Source organism: Arachis hypogaea, chromosome 20 (genome assembly GCF_003086295.3).
Source record: "Arachis hypogaea cultivar Tifrunner chromosome 20, arahy.Tifrunner.gnm2.J5K5, whole genome shotgun sequence".
NCBI lineage: Eukaryota > Viridiplantae > Streptophyta > Magnoliopsida > Fabales > Fabaceae > Arachis > Arachis hypogaea.
In genome coordinates this window covers 133,073,277-133,084,724 of record NC_092055.1, presented here as the reverse complement: position 1 = coordinate 133,084,724, position 11,448 = coordinate 133,073,277, and the positions used below count along the sequence as shown (strand labels likewise).

Below are 11,448 nucleotides of genomic sequence, written 5' to 3'. Positions count from 1 at the left end.
ATTCTTGTGACGCCTTTAATTTATGGGTTCTGTAAACCCCGGTTAAATTAGTAGATAATTAGTTAATAAATTAGTTTTTAATAAGGAGGATTAGAAATGTGAATATTATATTAAATTAGGATAGAGCTCATCGAAACGAGAATTTTGACAACAATTTCGAAGAAAACGGTCCAAAATTGGACCGAACGGGCCGAACCGATTGAACCGGACCCGAACCGGGCTATCGGTCCAACCGGACCAGCCTTTTTAAGTGAACCCAAGCCTTCATCCCCCTCATTTCAACGTAAACGAAGCTGAAAGCTTCCAGGGAAATGAAGAACGAAACATTCCCGTAAACCCTCACGTAAATTTCCAACTCCCGTAACTTCTCCGTCCGAGCTCCGATCGCCACACCGTTTGCGGCCACGCGTTCACCGCGTCGAGCTCTACGTTTCTACTGGAACAATTTCATAGGTAACTTGATATTCCACTTCAGCCTCTCATTTCCCCCAATTTTCGAATTTTAAGTGGGAATGTTGAATTTCTTTGATTTTTGATGTTTTAGGATCCAATTAGCTTGAGAAAAACGTTCACTCTTGCTTATGTGAAGCTTGGGTAAGGTGAGGATACGATAATTCTATTTTATTTTCATTGAATTTGAGCTTTGAGTATTAAATTGGATATATATGTGTTATGAATGTGTACTAGGTTGTGAATAAATAATTGGAGCTTGAAATTGTGAATACTGGAACTTGGAGGAAGCGGATTAGTTGAATTTTGAGGGGCTGTCTTGGTTTTGAATAAATAGCTTTGGTCGTTACGTGGGAATCGGCTAAGGTATGGTTTAGGTTTCTTGCATTTAATATATAATGTTCTGTGAAAACTTAGGCTAGATGACCATAGGATAAGTTGGAATGCAGGTGTATGTTTAATATTTAGTAATTTGTCGATGAATATAATTGGTTGAAGTTTATTGGATAATTAGTTATTAATTTTGGATGGTGAATGTTGTTATGTTAATTTGGAGAGAATTATAGTTGAATGTTATTGTTGATGAACATGGTTGGTTTGGTGCTTGTTGATTAATTAATGATTCGGTGAATTATTGATTTGAGGTATTTTGTGTTAAAAGCATAGGATTTGTGAACTATGATTCTTAGTTGAATTTTGGTTGTTGGATTTGAATATTGTATGAGTTTAATTGTTGATATGAGGTAGATTTATTGTGGTGATTGTTATGATGATAAGGAAGGGTATGTTGAATTGAAAAGAAAGCAGGTTTGGACCCGAAAAAGGTGGCAAAATCTGAGTTTTAGAGGAGATGCTGCCGAAATTTTATAAAAATTAGAGATTTTGTTTATATGATTATTTAAAAAGATTTAGATTCAAAGGTTATATGGTTTGATTTTGAGTTATTAAGAAAATGAGCATGTTTTAAGTTTAGTTCATTTAGAAAAGAATGAATTATGTTTTGAATTGGAACTATTGATGGACGAAATGGGAGGTGTGATAATGAAGGATATGGATTGAATATGATTGATGTATGATGATGAATGAGATGCGATTGAGAATGATGTGGATGTTGATGAATTATAATTGAATTATTTATATGGCTTATGAATTTGAATAATCTGAGATACGAGATTCCCTGGATTAAGTGCTGTGGCTTGCCACCACGTGTACCAGGTTGAAAACTCGATACTCTGTTGACCCTACAATGTAAGTGTGTGACCGGGCACTATATAAATTTCCGGGAATGTTACCCCCATTGAGTATTATTGATTATTTGAGAAAAAAACTATGCATAGACTCTTGGAGATGCACGTTGGGGGACAGTCTAAGTACAATTCAGACTTGTCGGGTTGGCTGGATAACCGACAGATGAGCCTCATCAGCCATAGGACAGGCATGCATCATCTGCATATTACTTGAATTACTTGCTTGTACATTAATTGGGTGTGCCTATATGTTCTTGCCATGTTAAATGTGTATTTGTTACCTGCAGTAACTGTAACCTTCCTGTGCTTGCTTTTATCTGTTTATTTGTCTGTGAAAACGCATGATGGAATTGGAGGTATGGAGGAATGGTAGTATGGGACTTAGATTTTAAGGTTAAGTTAAGTTAGGTTTAAATGTTCTTAGAAAACCACCTTTTATGGCTTCTATTTAATACTTTAAGCTCTATTATCTGAGTGTCGGCATTCTAGGATTGCCTCTGGCATTCCCAGGACCTTATATATTATGTGTGTGGCACCTTTACCATACTGAGAACCTCTGGTTCTCATTCCATACTATGTTGTTGTTTTTCAGATGCAGGTCGAGAGGCATCTCGTTAGGCGTCTGGACTCTTGAAGCGGAGTGGTTACATAGTTATTTTGTTATGCTATGATGTATATATATATGTACTTGGTTTTCTCTCCGCATAACTTGTTATTTTGATCCTCTTAGAGGTTTATGGAGAGGTAGGATTGTGTATATGTACTTTTGGGTTTTGGATATGTATGTACATATATGTAAATATTCTCCGGCCAGTCTTGACTTCGCAGGCTGAGTTAGGAGCTTGTTATTTTGTATCTTTGGCACTCTATTCCCACTTCTGTTATCTTATGTTTAATAGTTATGATTTTCTTAGCTCGCAAGTTAACTCATTCCTTGAGCGTTGCGCTTTTATCTTGAAATTCTTATTTCCCCTATTTTTCAAGGCTCCTAGCATATTATAATTCTTCTTCTATTATATGTACTCATTTTATTTTAGAGGTCGTAATATCACACCACCTTCGTTTTACGACTTAAGCATAAAGCTTAGTGTGGTAGGGTGTTACATTATGGTATCAGAGCGGTTCGTTCCTATAGAGCCTGAAAGACGGACTGATTGTGCTTCTGTGCATTCTCTGTATATGTGTTTATGTGCTATTAGGATATCTGATTGATATATATGGCATAAACGTTTGTGAGCATGCATTTGGAACTTAAAGCATTAGACCTGCGATATTGAGACTGATCAACTTAATATCACTTGTTTGGTGTGTATAGGGACCAGATGTCGACTCGCGAACGCGGTCGCGGGCGAGGTAGAGGTAGGACAGGCACCGTTACTCCTGCTCCCATAGAGACTGATCCAGTAGACTTTATGGCTGCCCTGAGAAATATGGCTGCAGCTATGCAGGCAACAGCGGAGGCATTGGGTAATCAGATAAATCAGGGTAATCATGGGAATAATAATGATGAGGATGGTCCTATGACACTTGCTACATTTCTGAATGTTCATCCTCCGACTTTTAGAGGAACCTCAAATCCCACTGATGTAGATAACTGGATTCAGGCTATGGAAAGGGCGTTGCAGGCCCAACAGGTTCCTGAAGAGCAATGGGTTGAATTTGGAACTTATCAGCTGCAAGGTGAAGCTCAGTATTGGTGGCAGGGAACACGACGTATTATGCAGCCTGATGGTGCTGTAATTCCTTGGGAGGTTTTTCGAACAGAATTCTATAAGAAATACTTTTCTAATTCAGCCAGAAATACCAAGGAACTTGAATTAATGCAGTTAAAGCAGGGACAGATGACTGTTGCTGAGTATACCAGTAAATTTGAGGAGTTATGTCGCTTTTCTCGTATCTGTCAAGGTGCGCCTGAAGATTTTGCTGAATGGAAGTGTATTAAATATGAGGGAGGTCTTCGGAGCGATATTCTGAGCTTCGTTGCCCCAATGGAGATCAGGGTATTTTCTGAATTGGTGAATAAGAGTAGGGTGGCTGAGGATTGTGTGAGGAAGGCGGCAGCAGAGAAAGGGAGTTTGAGGATGCCTTTTCAGAGGCCTTCAGGGAGGAACTTTGCTCCGAGAGGTAGAAACTTCAAGCGTGGAGGCTTTGTTCCGCAGCAGAATCAGGGTCAAGGTAATTACAGAAGGCCGAATACCAATGCTAGTCAAGAAAAAAGGTTTGGGAAGCAGCCACAGCAAGATCTGAATTGTCAGAAGTGTGAAAGGTATCATCCTGGAGTTCCGTGCAGATTCGGACTTGGAGTATGCTATTCTTGTGGACAGCCCGGGCATATGGCCACCAATTGCCCGGAGAAGAAGAAGTATGAGACTGGTAGGGTGCAGCAGCCAGGGAGAGTATACACCACTTCTACCATAGGTGCTGAGGGATCTGAGACACTGATTAGAGGTAATTGTGAAATGGCTGGTAAAATCTTAAATGCTTTATTTGATTCAGGAGCAAGTCATTCATTTATTGCATTTGAAAAGGCCCATAAATTAGGATTGAGAATGGTGGTTTTAGGTTATGATTTGAAAGTATATAATGCTACTCATGAAGCTATGGTGACTAGGATAGGATGTCCACAAGTTCCCTTTCGAGTACAACAGCGTGAATTTGTGCATGATTTGATTTGTTTGCCTATGACTGGTCTTGATCTCATCTTGGGGTTGGATTGGTTATCCAAGAATCATGTTTTGCTTGATTGTTCTGAGAAGTCAGTACAGTTTATGCCGGAAGGGTCTGAAGCACCGGTTGTGGTGAATAGTTACTATTTGAATTCTATGATAGTAAACTGTTCTGGAACTGAATGTCAGGGTATTATGTTATTAACTGCGGGAGTATCAGGTGATGATCAGAGTTTAGAGCAGATTCCCGTTGTATGTGAATTTCCAGATGTGTTTCCGGATGATATTAATGAATTCCCACCTAACCGAGAAGTTGAATTTGCAATTGAGTTGGTACCTGGATCCGGTCCAATTTCAATTACTCCTTATAGGATGTCGCCTTTAGAAATGGCTGAACTGAAGGCTCAGCTGGAAGATCTGTTGGGTAAGCATTTTATCCGACCAAGTGTTTCTCCGTGGGGAGCGCCAGTGTTACTGGTAAAGAAGAAGGATGGGAGTATGCAGCTGTGTGTCGATTATCGACAATTGAATAAGATCACTGTGAAGAATAAATATCCATTGCCTAGAATCGATGATCTAATGGATCAGTTACAGGGTGCCGGTGTGTTTTCTAAGATCGACCTGTGATCCGGGTATCATCAGATAAGGGTTAGAGATGAGGATATTTCGAAAACTGCTTTCAGAACGCGTTATGGTCATTATGAGTATACAGTGATGTCTTTTGGGTTAACTAATTCCCCGACAGTATTTATGGATTATATGAACAGGATTTTTCGACCGTATCTGGACAAGTTTGTTATTGTCTTCATTGATGACATTCTTGTTTATACTAAGACTGAAGAGGAGCATGCTGATCACTTGCGAACTGTGCTGCAAATTCTGAGAGATAGGAAGTTATATGCTAAGTTATCTAAATGTGAGTTCTAGAAGAGTGAAGTGAAGTTTCTCGGCCACGTGGTGAGTAAGCAGGGGATAGCTGTGGATCCTGCTAAGGTGGAAGCAGTGATGAATTGGGAGCGACCAACTTTAGTGACAGAGATCAGGAGTTTCTTAGGTTTGGCGGGGTATTATCGCAGATTCATTAAGGGATTTTCACAACTCGCCTTACCTTTAACTAAATTGACTAGGAAGGATACGCCTTTTATCTGGACTCCGGAATGTGAAGAGAGTTTCCAAGCATTGAAGCACAGGTTGACTACTGCACCTGTATTGGTATTACCTGAACCAAGTGAACCGTTTGAAGTGTATTGTGATGCATCACTAAAGGGTCTAGGGTGCGTTCTGATGCAGCACCAGAAAGTTGTAGCATACGCCTCACGGCAGTTAAGGCGGCATGAGATGAACTACCGGACACATGATTTAGAACTTGCTGCTGTTGTGTTTGCTTTAAAGATTTGGAGGCATTATCTCTATGGTGTTAAGTTTCATGTTTTCTCAGACCATAAGAGTTTGAAGTATCTTTTTGAGCAGAAAGAATTGAATATGCGTCAGAGGAGATGGATGGAGCTTCTGAAAGATTATGATTTTGAATTGAATTATCATCCAGGAAAAGCGAACGTTGTGGCGGACGCCTTGAGTCAAAAATCTTTATATGTAGCTTGGATGATGCTACGGGAAGAAGAATTACTAAAGGCATTTCAAGGTTTGAATTTGGGAATTAGAGAAGAATCTGGAATCCTGTGTTTGAGTCAGTTGCAAATTTCTAGTGATTTTAAATCAGAACTTCTGAAGGCTCATCGAGACAGTGAAGCATTACGTAAGGTATTACCAACAGTTGAACAAGGAAAACAGTGGAGAGTGTCAGAAGGACAGGATGGTTTGTGGAGGTTCAAGAACCGGATTATTGTGCCTAATGTTGGAGACCTGCGACAAAGTATCTTGAAGGAAGCTCATAAGAGCGGGTTTTCAATTCACCCAGGGAGCACTAAAATGTATCAGGATCTGAAAGCAATGTTCTGGTGGCCAGGTATGAAGAATGATGTGGCATTGCATGTATCTAAATGTTTAACGTGTCAGAAGGTTAAGATTGAGCATCAGAGACCATCAGGGACCCTTCAGCCTTTGGAGATTCCACAATGGAAATGGGAGAGTATTGCAATGGATTTTGTGATAGGTTTGCCTAGAACCCGGTCTGGTTGTGACGCTATTTGGGTGGTTGTGGATCGACTGACAAAATCAGCTCACTTTCTTCCTATCCGAATAAGTTGTACAATGGAAGAATTAGCTCGAATGTATATTAAAGAGATTGTCAGGTTGCATGGTGTGCCTTCTACTATCATATCTGACAGAGATCCTCGTTTCACAGCAAGGTTCTGGGGAGCTTTTCAGCGTGCATTTGGGACTCAGTTAAGCTTGAGTACTGCGTATCACCCTCAGACAGATGGTCAGTCAGAAAGAACTATTCAGACCTTGGAGGATATGCTAAGGGCTTGTGTTTTGGACCAGCCAGTGAGTTGGGATCGGTATATGCCATTAGTAGAGTTTGCTTATAATAATAGCTATCATGCGAGCATCGGAATGGCTCCGTATGAGGCTCTGTATGGCAGGAAATGTCAGTCTCCACTACGTTGGTATGAAACTGGAGAAAGGAGTTTATTAGGGCCTGAAATGATAGCTGAAACGACTGAGCAGATAAAGAAGTTTCGTAGTCGAATGCTTATAGCCCAAAGCCGCCAGAAGAGCTATGCTGATCAGAGGCGAAAGCCTTTGGAATTCGAAGAAGGAGAACATGTCTTTCTGAAAGTTACACCAACCACTGGCATGGGAAGAGCTATTAAGACCAAGAAACTGAATCCCCGTTATATTGGACCGTTTGAGATTCTGAAGAGAATTGGACCATTGGCTTATAGAATTGCCTTACCGTCGTACCTTTCGAATTTGCACGATGTATTTCATGTATCACAGCTTCGAAAGTATACCCCTGATGCAAGTCATGTTCTAGAACCAGAACCAATCCAAGTGAGAGAAGATCTAACACTCCCAGTAATTCCGGTGAGGATTGATGACACCAGTGTTAAACGATTACGAGGAAGGGAAGTATCATTGGTAAAAGTAGCTTGGAGACGAGCTGGTATCGAGGAACATACTTGGGAACTCGAATCAGATATGCGAAAGGACTATCCACATCTCTTTTCAGGTAACTAGATTTGAATTTTGAGGGCAAAATTCTTTATTACGTGGGTAGGATGTAAACCCCGGTTAAATTAGTAGATAATTAGTTAATAAATTAGTTTTTAATAAAGAGGATTAGAAATGTGAATATTATATTAAATTAGGATAGAGCTCATCGAAACGAGAATTTTGACACCAATTTCGAAGAAAACGGTCCAAAATTGGACCGAACGGACCGAACCGGTTGAACCGGACCCGAACCGGGCTATCGGTCCAACCGGACCAGCCTTTTTAAGTGAACCCAAGCCTTCATCCCCCTCATTTCAATGTAAACGAAGCTGAAAGCTTCCAGGGAAATGAAGAACGAAACATTCCCGTAAACCCTCACGTAAATTTCCAACTCCCGTAACTTCTCCGTCCGAGCTCCGATCGCCGCACCGTTTGCGGCCACGCGTTCACCGCGTCGAGCTCTACGTTTCTACTGGAACAATTTCATAGGTAACTTGATATTCCACTTCAGCCTCTCATTTCCCCCAATTTTCGAATTTTAAGTGGGAATGTTGAATTTCTTTGATTTTTGATGTTTTAGGATCCAATTAGCTTGAGAAAAACGTTCACTCTTGCTTATGTGAAGCTTGGGTAAGGTGAGGATATGATAATTCTATTTTATTTTCATTGAATTTGAGCTTTGAGTATTAAATTGGATATATATGTGTTATGAATGTGTACTAGGTTGTGAATAAATAATTGGAGCTTGAAATTGTGAATACTGGAACTTGGAGGAAGCGGATTAGTTGAATTTTGAGGGGCTGTCTTGGTTTTGAATAAATAGCTTTGGTCGTTACGTGGGAATCGGCTAAGGTATGGTTTAGGTTTCTTGCATTTAATATATAATGTTCTGTGAAAACTTAGGCTAGATGACCATAGGATAAGTTGGAATGCAGGTGTATGTTTAATATTTAGTAATTTGTCGATGAATATAATTGGTTGAAGTTTATTGGATAATTAGTTATTAATTTTGGATGGTGAATGTTGTTATGTTAATTTGGAGAGAATTATAGTTGAATGTTATTGTTGATGAACATGGTTGGTTTGGTGCTTGTTGATTAATTAATGATTCGGTGAATTATTGATTTGAGGCATTTTGTGTTAAAAGCATAGGATTTGTGAACTATGATTCTTAGTTGAATTTTGGTTGTTGGATTTGAATATTGTATGAGTTTAATTGTTGATATGAGGTAGATTTATTGTGGTGATTGTTATGATGATAAGGAAGGGTATGTTGAATTGAAAAGAAAGCAGGTTTGGACCCGAAAAGGGTGGCAAAATCCGAGTTTTAGAGGAGATGCTTGACAAACCCCATTTGTAGGGTTTATCTTGTATTGATTTTTGGGGATTTTATCAACTTTTACCCACATTTATTCAATGAAATAGCATGGTTTTATAACTTCTCCCTTAATTGTGCTTAAGAGTGAAAACATGCTTTTTAGGTCTTAAAATAGCTAAATTTAATTCACCTTGATTCCATTAGATGCCTTGATATGTTTGCTAAGTGATTTCAGATTTAGAAGGCAAAGATTGGATCAAGGGAATGAAGAAAGAAGCATGAAAAGGTGGAGAACTCATGAAGAAATGAAAGAACCGGAAAGCTGTCAAGCCGACCTCTTCACACTTAATCGGCCATAACTTGAGCTACAGAGGTCCAAATGATGCGGTTCCAGTTGGGTTAGAAAGCTAACATCCGGGGCTTCGAAAAGATATAAGTTTGCCATAGTTGCTACACGTATGGTGGCGCGCACGCGCAAAGTACGCGCACGCGCCGTTGCTGCCACCTAGTTCACTTAAAGCAAAACGTGGCCAACGAATTCTAAAGCCTTGTGGGCCCAATCCAACTCATTTCTGATGCTATTTAACCCAAGGAGTGAAGAGGGAAACATATGTTAGTTACCAATTAGTTTAGTTTAGCTTTGTAGTTAGTTTCTAGAGAGAGAAGCTCTCCCTTCTCTCTAGAATTAGGATTAGGAATTAGGGTTAGATTAGGATCTCATAGTTCTAGGTTTAATTCAAGTCTCCTTCTACTTCTACCTTCAATTGATGATTGCTACACTTTGGTTCTTCTCTCTATCCCTATTCTTTTGTTGTAATTTCTCTTATTTTGTTTCTAGGTTTTGTAATTGAGATACTCTTGTTCTCTCTATTTTCTTTCAATAATGCAATTTGAGGTAATTCATGATAATTGTGATTTCCTTGATTGTTGTTGTTAATTCTTCACATTCAATTGTAGTTAGAATTCATTCTTATTGTGATTGACTATACTTTTCTTTTGTGCCTTCCAAGTGTTTGATTAAATGCTTGGAAGAATGTTAGACTAGAATTTTATGTTCTTGGCTTGAGAAGGTAACTTAGGATTTCTTGAGTCACTAGTGTCCAATTGATTGATAGTTGATAGCCATTAACTCTAGCCTTCATTAATCCAATTAGTGGAAAGCTAGGACTTATGGACTAGGATTGATATAACTCACTTGACTTTCCTTTGTTAATCGATTTAAGGATGACTAAGTGGGATTAATCCTTGCAACTACCATACTTGTGGCTAGTGATAATGATGAAGATCCTTGACAACCAAACCTTGCCAAGACCATTTTGTGAATAAAGTTTTCCTACCATTTACTATTCACATTCCTCATCCAAAACCCCAAAATAAACAAGTCCATAACCAATAACAAGAACACTACCCTGCAAGTCCTTTGAGAGACGACCCGAGGTTTAAATACTTCGGTTTATAGAATTTAGGGGTTTGTACTTGTGACAAACAAATTTTTGCATGAAAGGATTATTGTTGGTTTGGAGACTATACTTCAACGAGATTTTATTTGTGAAATTCTAAACCGTCAAAAATCCGTTCGTCAATGTTGCCGAAATTTTATAAAAATTAGAGATTTTGTTTATATGATTATTTAAAAAGATTTAGATTCAAAGGTTATATGGTTTGATTTTGAGTTATTAAGAAAATGAGCATGTTTTAAGTTTAGTTCATTTAGAAAAGAATGAATTATGTTTTGAATTGGAACTATTGATGGACGGAATGGGAGGTGTGATAATGAAGGATATGGATTGAATATGATTGATGTATGATGATGAATGAGATGCGATTGAGAATGATGTGGATGTTGATGAATTATAATTGAATTATTTATATGGCTTATGAATTTGAATAATCTGAGATACGAGATTCCCTGGATTAAGTGCCGTGGCTTGCCACCACGTGTACCAGGTTGAAAACTCGATACTCTGTTGACCCTACGACGTAAGTGTGTGACCGGGCACTATATAAATTCCCGGGAATGTTACCCCCATTGAGTATTATTGATTATTTGAGAAAAAAAACTATGCATAGACTCTTGGGGATGCACGTCAGGGGACAGTCTAAGTACAATTCAGACTTGTCGGGTTGGCTGGATAACCGACAGATGAGCCTCATCAGCCATAGGACAGGCATGCATCATCTGCATATTACTTGAATTACTTGCTTGTACATTAATTGGGTGTGCCTATATGTTCTTGCCATGTTAAATGTGTATTTGTTACCTGCAGTAACTGTAACCTTCCTGTGCTTGCTTTTATCTGTTTATTTGTCTGTAAAAACGCATGATGGAATTGGAGGTATGGAGGAATGGTAGTATGGGACTTAGATTTTAAGGTTAAGTTAAGTTAGGTTTAAATGTTCTTAGAAAACCACCTTTTATGGCTTCTGTTTAATACTTTAAGCTCTATTATCTGAGTGTCGGCGTTCTAGGATTGCCTCTGGCATTCCCAGGACCTTATATATTATGTGTGTGGCACCTTTACCATATAGAGAACCTCCGGTTCTCATTCCATACTATGTTGTTGTTTTTCAGATGCAGGTCGAGAGGCATCTCGTTAGGCGTCTGGACTCTTGAAGCGGAGTGGTTACATGGTTATTTTGTTATGCT

General features: G+C 39.0%; 2 long non-coding RNA genes across 3 annotated transcripts; both read left to right on the top strand.

The window, feature by feature from the left end:
* Positions 1-685: 685 nt before the first annotated feature.
* Positions 686-2,627, top strand: LOC140182836 (uncharacterized). Its single transcript, XR_011879023.1, has 2 exons — positions 686-816; positions 2,290-2,627. It is a non-coding gene; the product is annotated as an uncharacterized lncRNA (long non-coding RNA).
* Positions 2,628-7,794: 5,167 nt separating this feature from the next.
* Positions 7,795-11,448, top strand: LOC140182835 (uncharacterized). Of its 2 annotated transcripts, none has more exons than XR_011879021.1 (3): positions 7,795-7,972; positions 8,064-8,118; positions 8,207-9,707. It is a non-coding gene; the product is annotated as an uncharacterized lncRNA (long non-coding RNA). The 2 variants fall into 2 exon arrangements; XR_011879022.1 differs by lacking the exon at positions 7,795-7,972 and adding an exon at positions 11,374-11,448 and having other exon boundaries at positions 8,055-8,118; positions 8,207-8,335.